Source organism: Equus przewalskii, chromosome 22, assembly GCF_037783145.1.
Source record: "Equus przewalskii isolate Varuska chromosome 22, EquPr2, whole genome shotgun sequence".
Taxonomy (NCBI): domain Eukaryota; kingdom Metazoa; phylum Chordata; class Mammalia; order Perissodactyla; family Equidae; genus Equus; species Equus przewalskii.
Window position 1 is genome coordinate 498,379 of NC_091852.1, and position 12,766 is coordinate 511,144.

At 39.3% G+C, this 12,766-nt stretch overlaps 1 protein-coding gene and 1 non-coding gene across 2 annotated transcripts in view; one reads left to right on the forward strand and one right to left on the reverse strand.

The window, feature by feature from the left end:
- The window catches only part of LOC103566190 (zinc finger protein 782-like), a 66,917-nt gene extending 62,729 nt beyond the window's left edge, over positions 1–4,188 (reverse strand). The window contains exons 1-2 of the mRNA XM_070589845.1: positions 3,929–4,188; positions 3,257–3,389 (exon numbers count right to left, since the gene is read on the reverse strand). The gene's annotated coding sequence lies outside the window, so the exon portion shown is untranslated. The remainder of the gene's footprint in view (positions 1–3,256; positions 3,390–3,928) is intronic.
- On the forward strand, positions 2,890–2,991 carry LOC139078801 (U6 spliceosomal RNA). Its single transcript, XR_011531915.1, has one exon. It is a non-coding gene; the product is annotated as a U6 spliceosomal RNA (small nuclear RNA).
- Positions 4,189–12,766: the final 8,578 nt, after the last annotated feature.

The window sequence follows — 12,766 nt, forward strand, 5'->3', positions numbered from 1 at the left end:
CAGGGATACAGGGATGGTTCAACAGCCACAAATTGGGGCCAGCCAGGTGGCACAGCGGTTAAGTGCACATGTTGCACTTTGGTGGCCCGGGGTTCGCTGGTTCAGATCCCAGGTGCAGACATGGCACCGCTTGGCAAGCCGTGCTGTGGCAGGCGTCCCACATATAAAAAGTAAAGGAAGATGGCCACGGATGTTAGCTCAGTGCCAGTCTTCTGCTCAGCAAAAAAGAGGAGGATTGGCAGCAGATGTTAGCTCCGGGCTAGTTTCCTCAAAAAAAAAATCTCAAAACATCTGCAAATCAATGTGATACACCACATTAACAAAATGAAGAATAAAAACCATATGATCATCTCAATAGATGCAGAGAAAGCATTTAACAAGATCCCACAGCCATTTATGATAAAAACGCTTAACAAAATGGGGATAGAAGGAAATTACCTCAACATAATAAAGGCCATATATGACAAACCCACAGCCAACATCATACTCGATGGGCAAAAACTGAACGCCATCCCTCTGACAACAGGCACAAGACAAGGATGCCACTATCTCCACTCTTATTCAACATAGTACTGGAGGTTTTGGCCAGAGCAATTAGGCAAGAGAAAGGAATAAAAGGAATCCAAATAGGGAGTGAAGACGTGAAACTCTTACTGTGTGCAGACGACATGATCTTATATAGAGAAAACCCCAAAGAATCCATTGGAAAACTAATAGAAATAACTAACAACTACAGTAAAGTTGCAGGGTACAGAATCAACTTACAAAAATCAGTTGAATTTCTATACTCTAATAATGAACTTACAGAAAGAGAACTCAAGAATATAATCCCATTTTCACTCACAACAAAAAGAATAAAATATCTAGGAATAAATTTAACCAAGAAGGGTGAAGGACTTATACAATGAAAACTATAAGATATTAGAGAAAGAAATAGATAAGGACATAAAGAGATGGAAAGAGATTCCTTGCTCATGGATTGGAAGAATAAACATAGTTAAAATGTCCATCTACCCAAAGCAGTCTACAGATTCAATGCAATCCCAATCAGAATCCCAATGACATTCTTCATAGAAGTAGAAGAAAGAATCCTGAAACTCATATGAGGCAACCAAAGACCCCAAATTACTAAAGCAATCCTGAGAAAAAAGAGCAAAGCCAGAGGCATCACAGTCCCTGACTTCAAAATATACTACAAATCCATTGTTAGCAAAACAGCATGGTGCTGGTACAGAAACAGGAACACAGATCAGTGGAACAGAACTGAAAGCCCGGAAATAAAACCGCACATCTATGGACAGCTAATCTTCGACAAAGGTGCCAAGAACATACACTGGAGAAAAGAAAGTCTCTTCAACAAACGGTGTTGGGAAACTGGACAGCCACATGCAAAAGAATGAAAGTAGACCATTATCTCACGCCATACACAAAAATAAACTCAAAATGGATCAAAGACTTGAAGATAAGTCCTGAAACCATAAGACTCGGGAAGATAATATAGGTAGTGCACTCTTCGACATTGAACTTAAAAGGATCTTTTTGAATACCATGTCTTCTCAGACAAGGGAAACAAAAGAAAAAATAAACAAGTGGGACTTCATCAGACTAAAGAGCTTCTGCAAGGCAAAATAAACTAGGATAAAAACAAAAAGATAACTCACCAATTGGGAGAGAATATTTGCAAATCATATATCTGACAAGGGGTTTATCTCCACAATATATAAGGAAGTCACACAACTGAACAACAAAAAACAAACAGTCCAATCAAAAAATGGGCAGAGGATATGAACAGACATTTTTCCAAAGAAGATATATAGATGGTAATAAAAACATGAAATGATGTTCAACATCACTAAGCATCATGGAAATGCAAATCAAAACTATACTAAGATACCACCTTACACCTGTTAAAATGGCTATAATCACTAAGACTAAAAATAACAAATGTTGGAGAGGGTGTGGAGAAAAGGGAACCCTCATACACTGCTGGTGGGAATGCAAACTGGTGCAGCCACGATGGAAAACAGTATGGAGACTCCTCAAAAAACTAAAAATAGAACTACCCTATGACCCAGCTACCCCACCACTGGATATCTACCCAAACAACTTGAAATCAACAATCCAAAGTAACATATGTACCCCCATGTTCATTGCAGCACTATTCACAATAGCCAAGACATGGAAGCAACCCAAGTGCCCATTGACCGATGATTGGATAAAGGAGATATATGGTGTATATATATATATATATACAATGGAATACTGCTCAGCCAGAAAAAAACACAAAATCATACCATTTGCAACAACATGGATGGACCTGAGGGTATTATGCTAAGTGAAATAAGCCAGACCGAGAAAGACAAACACCAGATGGTTTCACTCATATGTGGAATATAAACAAACACATGGACAAAGAAAACAGTTCAGTGGTTACCAGGGGAAGGGAGGGGGGCACAGGGGGTGAAGGGGAGCACTTATGTGGTGATGGACAAGAAATAATGTACAACTGAAATTCACATTGATGTAAACTATTATGAACTCAATTAAAAAAGAGAGAGAGAGATAAAAAGAGAGGGCCCTAGAAGAGAAGCATGGCCCTGAGGCTGAGAGGAGCATTTACCTCAGGGATTCTAGGCTGCCATCCTCTCCTTTCTCATCCAGATCTGACCATTTAGCTCAAATGCATTTATTTACTGAAAAGCAATCAGGCCTATGTCACTCCCTTTTGTTACTCTTCTAAAGCACTCACATTTGGTATGGATAAGATTCAGTAAGAAAAACAGGAATAGAGAACCAAAGAGCGAGAAATTGTTAGTGTGCCTGTCCCAAGAACTGCCAAGAGAAAATGGTTCCCTAATCACAAGTTCACCATCAAGGTACAGGAACCAGTGCTCGTTCTGGCAGCAGTATATGAAAACTGGAACGACACAGAGATTAGCACGGCCCCTGCAGAAGGATGACATGCAAATTCATAAAACGTCCCATATTTTTATATTTGAAAGTTGCTAAGAGAGTAGATCTTAAAAGTTCTCATCACAGGAAAAACAATTTTTTGTGACTATGTGAGATACTAGATGTTAACTAGACTTGTGGTGATCATTTTGCAATATATACAAATATCGAATCCTAATGTTGTACACCTGAAACTAATATAATGTCATATGTCAAGTATATCTCAAAAAAAAAGATAAGTGAACTAAGGGACACAATAGAAACTTTGAAAAAAGTTGTAAATGATCACTGCTGTGTCTCCTACCTTATATGCCAAATTCCACAGTGAAGGCCTTCTCAAGCTGCTCCTTTCATCAGCTGAACTTCAGGCTCAGTATGTCCTAAAGTGAACGCATCTTCCACAGACACCAGCCCCAAAACCTGCTCTTGTGTTTCTTCTGTCAATGAAGAAACCCACAGCTGCCCAAACCAGAATTCTGAGAATTCAGAATTTGTCTTTACCTCTCCCTCTCTTCCTCCCTACATCCAGGCAAAAACCAAGTCCTATATATTCTACTTCCCAAAATATCTGGATTCCATCCACCATTCTCCATTCCCACTGCTCCTTCAGGCCACCAACACCTCTTGCCAAGATGAACTTGAAGCCCGCGGCTTGTCCCTGCCTTTTCTAATCCATTCTGATCCACTGCAGTCAGTCCTCTCTCTGAAACACACATCACGTCACTCTCCGGCTTAAAATCAGTCAAGGTTTTTACATGACTCCCCCATGCCGTTTTTAAGGCTGCAATGATCTTAGCTGCTGGGTCCCAGCCCAGCCTCGCCCTTATTTCACCCCGACCCAGTTTACTGAGCTTTCCCTTCTCGGAACCCAGAGAACGTTCTGCCTGGCATGCCCTTCCCTCCTCTCTGCTTCCGCTGACTCTGATGCCCCCTCCAGTCTCAGCTCAGCTCATTTGCACAGCCCAGGTGGCCCGACCTCACACACCCAAAGGTCTGCGGATCAGGCCACTTGTCTTCTGAGCCGGCAGTCCCGGTAGAGGCCCAAGAGACTTCTATTTCGGACAGGATGAAAGGCCGAGAGCCTGGCTCGCTCACTCGTCACTACCAGAGATTTGGCTCCTGCAGATCCATCCACTTCCCACAAGGAGGGGACGCCGATTACTTGGGGTCCGCATCCAGGACGCGAGGAGACCCGCGCGCGCGCCACCCGCCTCTCGCGGCGGAGAGCGCGTGCGCAGTCGCGTGGCCCGCAGGGGGTCTGGAGGGCCGCCGGCGCGCGGGGGCGGGGCGTCCAGATCTCCTATATGCCTGTGGTGGCGCCTTCGAGCCCTCGGCAGCTCGGCATCTCCCAGCAGACTGACACCTTCCAGGCTGTTAGATTGCTGTTTGTAAAATACACTGCAAAGTTTAGAAGAAATCAGCACATCACTTAAAACGATTGTTTCCGTGGTCCTCCTTAGTAAAGCACGTACTGAACATTTGTTCTTGTCAATGAACTAGGTTAGGAATTATCCCATTCCTTAGTGATTTTCCACAGAATTTTAAAGAATTGTGGCAGAGAAAATTTTACCGGAGCCACAAAGAGCTTCCTCTAAATGCGGACTGCTGAGAATTGCAACTTTATGTACAGCTTGAGATCCGTTTATAGAAAGTAGTTCGCACGAAATTCATGGGCATACTAATACATTGTAGCAGAAATTATAGCAGCCTCTTTTTCAGTTACTGATTGATGATCTTATCAGAAATCGGCGCCAGTCACCAGTGCCTTGCTTGTAGCTATCTGTTCACCATTGTGCCAGGTTCCAGGAGGAGTCAAAGGCAACGACCCCTGCCCCGTGGAAGTCTGCACAGTCTTACGTGTTTTGGAGCCTTTAGGAGTCATCAGAACAAAATTAGTGCATTCTAGGCCTCTCTCCTGAGGATAGCACTTTGGGAGGCTCCGTCTAGTTCTGGGTAACCATTGGCTGATAGTTGCCTTGTGGTAGTCCTTCTGAAATAGTAATTTATAACAAATCACTCAGTGTTTAGTGTGTGAGTGTAGCATGGAGCTAAGTCTGCACTGTTCCTAACTCAGGAGTCTCTTGTTCCTAACTTCTCTAGATGAGAATCTAAGCCGTTGTGTCAAAGTTTACCTTGGGTGAACGTCACCAAAGGAGAGGAAGGCGAGTCTTTCAGAGCATGATTCTCCAGGAGCTTTTCTGAAGAGTCTCTGTATCAGAAGTTACCTAGGATGGTTGTTAGAAATGCAGAATCTCCCTTCTCCACCCCAAACCTACTAAATCAGACCCTCTGATGACATAGAACTCTCTAAAATGCAAGTCAGTGCTTGTCAACCTCCCACTCTATTAACGAAGACATCCATAATCTGTATCCTGCCCTATTAGCCTCTGGTTTATTCTTTCCTCTCTAACATCACCTTATTCCACTCTTCTCCATGTCTGACGAGCTGCAGCCACACTGGCCCTTTCAGTTCTTTGAGTATACCAAGTTGCTTCAAGAAGCAGGGCCCTGGCTCGTCCATCTGGAGACCTCTGTCTAGAAAGCTGCTCCCTGCTTTAAAAAAAAAAAAAAAGGAAGAGACTCTGGTCTCAAATGCTGTCACCTTAGAAAGCCTTCTGTAATCATCATGATCTCAAGCAGGCTTCCCCCTGCACTCTATTAATTTTCTTCTGGGCGCTTATCACTATTTGTAATTACTTATGTTTGTTTATTTATTTGTTGTCTTTTAGCCTCACTTAAGTCCATGAGGGCAAGGGTGATGTACATATTGTTGTATATCCAGTACTTGTCACATAGTAACCACATAGTCATATGTTAGTTACGTATATTGAATGAATAAATGAACAAGCACACAACATGTTTGAAAGACCTCTGAGATTCCCTGTGATTTGCCTTCCACTTAGTCATCTAACCTTATCTTCTCCAGCTTGACGCCTTCTGTCCAGGCAGGCAGGTTGCTTCCTAGGGCCTCATGCCAAATAACTTAATGCTTCTGATGCCCAGAATGCCCTCATGAATCCTGTGCTCATCCATATTTTCCAGATCCTTCTGCTGAAAGTTCAATTTGTGCCACCTGAAGCCTTCCCAGCTACTCCAGTCCTCAGTAATAACTTCATACTTGGGCCTGTATGGTTTGAATCCTACTTTAGCACCAGAATGTGATGATCTAATGGTTTCCTAGTTGATCTTGGCTACTCACCAAACATGTAAGTATCTGAATATCCATGGTTTTCCAAGTATACAGTTGAGGAGCCTTTAAGTTTTGTTACAAGGACATTGTCCCTGTCCTCTTGAGTAGTAGTTCTTTCTTTTCTTTTTGTTATTTTATTGAGAGAACATTGGTTTATAACATTGTGTAAATTTCAGGTGTACATCATTATAATTCAGCTTCTGTATAGACTGTGTCATGTTTACCACCAGATGGCTAGTTGCCATCCATCACTGTACACATGTGGTCCCTTGGCCCCTTGGCCCCTTTCACCCTCCCCGCACCCACCTCCCCTCTAGTAACAACCAGTCTGTTCTCCTTATCTATGTGTTTGTTTGTTTGTTTATCTTCCACATGAGTGAAATCATACAGTATTTGTCTTTTTCTGTCTGGCTTATTTGCTTCGCATAATACCCTCAAGGTCCATCCTGTCGTCACAAATGGTAGGATTTTGTCTTTTTTTTATGGCTAGGCAGTATTCCATTGCATATATACACCACATCTTCTTTATCTGTTCTTCTGTTGATGGGCACTTGGGTTGCTTCTAAGTCTTGGCTATTGTGAATAATGCTGCAATGAACATAGGGGTGCATGTATCTTTTCCATTAGTGTTTTCATCTTCTTTGGATAAAAACCCAGAAGTGGAATAGCTGGATGAAATACTATTTCTATTTTTAATTTATCAAGGAATCTCCATACTGTTTTCCATAATAGCTGCACCAGTTTGCATTCCCACCAGCAGTGTATGAGTATTGTCTTTCTCCACATCCTCTCCAACACTTATTTCTTGTCTTTTTAATAATAGCCATTCTGGCAAGTGTGAGGCCATATCTCATTATAGTTTTGATTTGCATTTCCCTAATAATTAGTGATGCCAAACATCTTTTCTTTTATTTTTTTCTTCCTCCCCAAAGCCATAGTGCATGGTTGTATATCCCAGTTGTAAGTCCTTCTAGTTCTTCTATGTGAGACACCAACACAGCATGGCAGCAGACAGACAGGTGGTGTGGTTCCATGACCAGGAAGCAAACTCAGGGCACCAAAGCAGTGAGAGCTTTGAACTTTAACCACTAGACTTTCAGGACTGGCTCTGAACATCTTTTCATGTGCCTGTTGACCATCTTTATATCTTTTTTGGAAAAACGTCTATTCATATCCTCTGCCCATTTTTTGATTGGGTTGTTTGTCTTTTTGTTGTTGAGTTGTGTGAGTTCTTTATATATTTTGGAAATTAACCCCTTGCTGGATATATGATTTGCAAATATTTTCTCCCTGTTGGTGAGTTGTCTTTTCGATTTGTTCATGATTTCCTTTGCCTCACAGAAGCTTTTTAGTCTGATGTAGTCCCATTGGTTTCTTTTTTCTTTTCTTTCCCTTGCTTGAGTAGACATGGTATTTAAAAAGTTGCTGCTAAGACCGATGTCACAGTGTACTGCCTATGTTTTCTTCTCAGAGTTTTATGGTTTCTGGTCTTACATTCAGCTCTTTAATCCTTTTAGAGTTAATTTTTCTGTATGGTGTAAGATAATGGTTTACTTTCATTCTTTTGCATGTAGCTGTCCAGTTTTCCCAACATCATTTATTGAAGAGATTTTTCTTTCTCCATTGTATGTTCTTGGCTCCTTTGTTGAAGATTAGCTGTCCATAGATGTGTACTTTTATTTCTGGGCTTTCAGTTCTGTTCCATTGATCTGTCTGTCTGTTTTTGTGCCAGTACCATTTTGTTTTGATTACTATAGCTCCAGCGTTGTTCCTTTTTCTCAGGATTGCTTTGACTATTCAGAGTCTTATGTTGTTCCATATGAACTTTAGGATTCTTCTATTTCTGTGAAAAATGTCACTGGGATTCTGATTGGGGTTGCATTAAATCTATAGATTGCTTTAGGTAATATGGACATGTTAACTATGTTTATTCTTCCAATCCATGTGCATGGAATGTCTTTCCATTTATTTATGTCTTCTTTGATTTCTTTCAGTGATGTCTTATAGTTTTCAGTGTATAGGTCTTTCACCTTGGTTAAATTTATTCCTAGGTGTTTTATTCTTTTTGTTGTGAGTGAAAATGGGATTATATTCTTGATTTCTCTTTCTGCTAGTTTGTTATTAGTGTATAGATGCAACTGATTTTTGTATGTTGATTTCATACCCTGCAACTTTACTGTATCTGTTGATTATTTCTAATAGTTTTTGGTGTATTTTTAGGGTTTTCTATTTATAGAATCATGTCATCTACAAATAGTGACAGTTTTACTTCTTCCTTTCCAATTTGGATCCCTTTTATTTCTTTTCTTTCTTTTTCTTTTTTTTTTTCTTTTTTTGCCTTATTGCTCTGGCTAAAACAGTACTGTGTTGAATAAGAGTGGTGAGAGTGGGCATCCTTCTCTTGTTCCTGTTCTCAGAGGAATAGCTTTCAGTTTTTCACTATTGAGTATGATGTTGGCTGTGTGTTTGTCATATATGGCCTTTATGATATTGAGGTACTTTCCTACTATACCCCTTGTATTAAGAGTTTTTATCATAAATGGCTGTAGGATCTTATCAAATGCTTTCTCTGCATCTATTAAGATGATCATGTGGTTTTTATTCTTTATCTTATTAATGTGGTGTATCGCATTGATTTGCAGATATTGAACCATCCCTGCATTCCCTGAAATAAATCCCACTTGATCATGGTGTATGATCCTTTTAACATATTGTTGTATTCAATTTGCTAATATTTTATTGAAGGATTTTGCATCTGTGTTCATCACTGATATTGGCCTGTAATTTCCCTATTTTGTGTTGTCCTTCTCTGGTTTTAGAATCAGGGTGATGTTGGCCTCATAAAATGAGTTAGGAAGCACCCCATCCTCTTCAATTTTTTGAAAGAGTTTAAGAAGGATAGGTAGTAAATCTTCTTTGAATGTTTGGTAGAATTCACCACAGAAGCCGCCTGGTCCTGGACTTTTGTTTTTTGGGAAATTTTTGATAACTGTTTCAATCTCTTTACTTGTGATTGGTTTCTTCAGATTCTCTATTTCTTCTTGATTCAGTTTTGGGAGTTTGTATGATTCTAAGAATTTATCCATTTCTTCTGGGTTATCCAATTTGATAGTGTATAGCTTTTCATAGTATTCTGTCATTATCTTTTGTATTTTTGTGATGTCTGTTGTAATTTCTTCTTTCACTTCTGATTTTATTTATTTGAGTCTTCTCTCTTTTTTTCTCAGTGATTCTGGCTAAGTGTTTGTCAGTTTTGTTTATCTTCTCAAAGTTTCATTGATCCTTTCTATTGTCTTTTTTAGTCTCTATTTCATTTATTTCTGTTCTGATTTTTATTATTTCCTTCCCTCTATTGACTTTGGGCTTTTTTGTTCTTTTCCTAGTTCTTTAAAGTATAGTGTAACATTGTTTCTTTGAGATTTCTCTTGGTTCTTGAGACAGGCCAGTATTTCCGTAAGCTTCCCTCATAGTACTGCTTTTGCGGCATCCGTAAGTTTTGGTATGTTGTGTTTTCATTTTCATTTCTCTCCAGGTATTTTTAGATTTCTCCTTTGGTTTCTTCATTGATCCAATAGTTGTTCAGAAGCATGTTGTTTAGTCTCCACATGTTTCTGACTTTTCCAGCCTTTTTCTTGTAGTTGATTTCTCATTTTGTACCATTGTGGTCAGAAAAGATGCTTGATATGATTTCAATCTTCTTAAATTTATTGAGGCTTACCTTTTTCTCCAACATTTGGTCGGTCTTTGAGAATGTTCCATGTGCACTTGAGAAGAATGCATATTTTGCTCTTTGGGGATGGAATGTTCTATATATATCTTTTAAGTCTATCTGGTCTAGCATTTCATTTAAGGCCACTATTTCCTTATTAACTTTCTATCTGGATGATCTATCCATTGATGTAAGTGGGATGTTAAAGTCCCCTACTATTATTGTGTTGCTGTCAATTTCTCCCTTTAGGTCCATTAATAGTTGCTTTATATACTTTGGTGTTCTTGTGTTAGCTGCACACATATTAATAAGTGTTATGTCTTTTTGGTGAAACGTCCCCTTTATCATTATATAATGTCCATGTTTGTCTCTTATCATTTTTGGCTTGAAGTCTATTTTGTCTGATATAAATATGGCAATACCTTCTTTCTTTTGTTTGCCTTTTGCTTGGAATATTGCCTTCCACCACTTCACTCTGAGCCTGTGTTTGTCTTTAGAGCTGAGATGGGTCTCCTGGAGGCAGCATATTGTTGCATCTTATTTTTTAATCCATCCTGCCACTCCGTGTCTTTCAATTGGTGAATTCAATTCATTTAAATTTAGAGTGATTATTGATATATGAGAGGTTAATACTGACATTTTATCTCTTGTTTTCAGATTGTTCTATTTTTCCATTGTTTCTTTTCCCTTGTATTTCTTTTTTTTTTTTATTGAGTTAATGATAGGTTACAATCTTGTGAAATTTCAGTTGTACATTAATGTTTGCCATTCGTGTTGTAGGTGCACCACTTCACCCTTTGTGCCCACCCCTCCACCCCACCTTTCCCCTGGTAGCCACTAAACTCTTCTTAGTCCACATTTTTAAATTCCTCATATGAGTGGAGTCATACACAGATTATCCTTCTCTAGCTGGCTTATTTCACTTAAAATAATTCCCTCAAGGTCCATCCATGTTATTGCAAATGGAATGATTTTGTTCTGTTTTGCAGCTGAGTAGTATTCCATTGTATATATGTACCACATCTTCTTTATCCATTCGTCTGTTGATGGGCACTTAGGTTGCTTCCATGTCTTGGCTATTGTAAATAATGCTGCAATGAACATTGGGTACATAGGACTTTTGGGATTGCTGACTTCAAGCTCTTTGGATAAATACCCAGTAGTGGGATGGCTGGATCATATGGTAGTTCTATTTTTAAATTTTTGAGGGATCTCCATACTGTTTTCCATAGTGGCTGCACCAGTTTGCATTCCCACCAGCAGTGTATGAGGGTTCCTTTTTCTCCACAACCTCTCCAACATATGTTACTATTTGTTTTAGAAATTTTTGTCATTCTAACGGGTGTAAGGTGATATCTTAGTGTAGTTTTGATTTGCATTTCCCTGATGATCAGCGATGATGAGCATCTTTTCACGTGCCTATTGGCCATCCTTATATCTTCTTTGGAGAAATGTCTGTTCATGTCTCCAGCCCATTTTTTGATTGGGTTGTTTGATTTTTTTGTTGTTGAGTTGTGTGAGTTCTTTATATATTATGGATATTAAGCCTTTGTTGGATGGATGACTTGCAAATATTTTTTCCCAGTTAGTGGGTTGTTTTTTTCTTTCAATTCTGTTTTCATTTGCCCTGAAGAAGCTCTTTAGTCTGATGAAGTCCCATTTGTTTATCCTTTCTATTGTTTCCCCTCTCTGAGAAGGCATGGTGTCTGAAAAGATCCTTTTAATACTGATGTCAAAGAGTGTACTGCCCACGTTTTCTTCTAGAAGCCTTATGGTTTCAGGTCTCACCTTTAGGTCTTTGATCCATTTTGAGTTTATTTTGGTGAATGGTGAAAAAGAATGGTCAATTTTCATTCTTTTACATGTGGCTTTCCAGTTTTCCCAGCACCATTTGTTGAAAAGACTTTCTTTTCTCCATTGCATGCCCTCAGCTCGTGTGTCAAAGATAAGCTGTCCATAGATGTGTGGTTTTATTTCTGGGCTTTCAATTCTGTTCCATTGATCTGTGCACCTGTTTTTGTACCAGTACCATGCTGTTTTGATCACTGTAGCTTTGTAGTATGTTTTGAAATCAGGGATTGTTATGCCTCCCGTTTTGTTCTTTTTTCTCAGGATTGCATTAGAAATTCGGGGTCTTTTGTTGCCCCATATGAATTTTAGGATTCTTTGTTCTAATTCTGTAAAGAATGTCATTGGGATTCTGATTGGGATGGCGTTGAATCTGTAGATTGCTTTAGGTAGAACAGACATTTTAACTATGTTTATTCTTCCAATCCATGTGCATGGAATGTCTTTCCATCTCCTTATGTCGTCATCCAATTCTCTCAGAAAGGCCTTGTAATTTTCATTATATAGGTCCTTTACTTCCTTAGTTAAATTTACCCTGAGGTATTTTATTCTTTTTGTTGCGATTGTGAATGGTATTGTGTTCTTGAGTTCTTTTTCTGTTAGTTTGTTATTAGAATATAGAAATGCTACTGATTTATGCAAATTGATTTTATACCCTGCAACTTTGCTGTAGTTGTTGATTACTTCTAAGAGTTTTCCAATGGATTCTTTGGGGTTTTCTATATATAAGATCATGTCATCTGCAAACAGCGAGAGTTTCACTTCTTCCCTCCCTATTTGGATTCCTTTTATTCCTTTTTCTTGCCTGATTGCTCTGACTAGGACCTCCAGTACTATGTTGAAAAGAGTGGTGATAGAGGGCATCCTTGTCTTGTTCCTGTTTTCAGGGGGATGGCGTTCAGTTTTTGCCCATTGAGTATGATGTTGGCTATGGGTTTGTGATCTATGGTCTTTATTATGTTGAGGTAGTTTCCTTCTATGCCCATTTTGTTCAGAGTTTTTATCATAAATGGCTGTTGGATCTTGTCAAATGCCTTCTCTGCATCTATTGAGATGATCATGTGGTT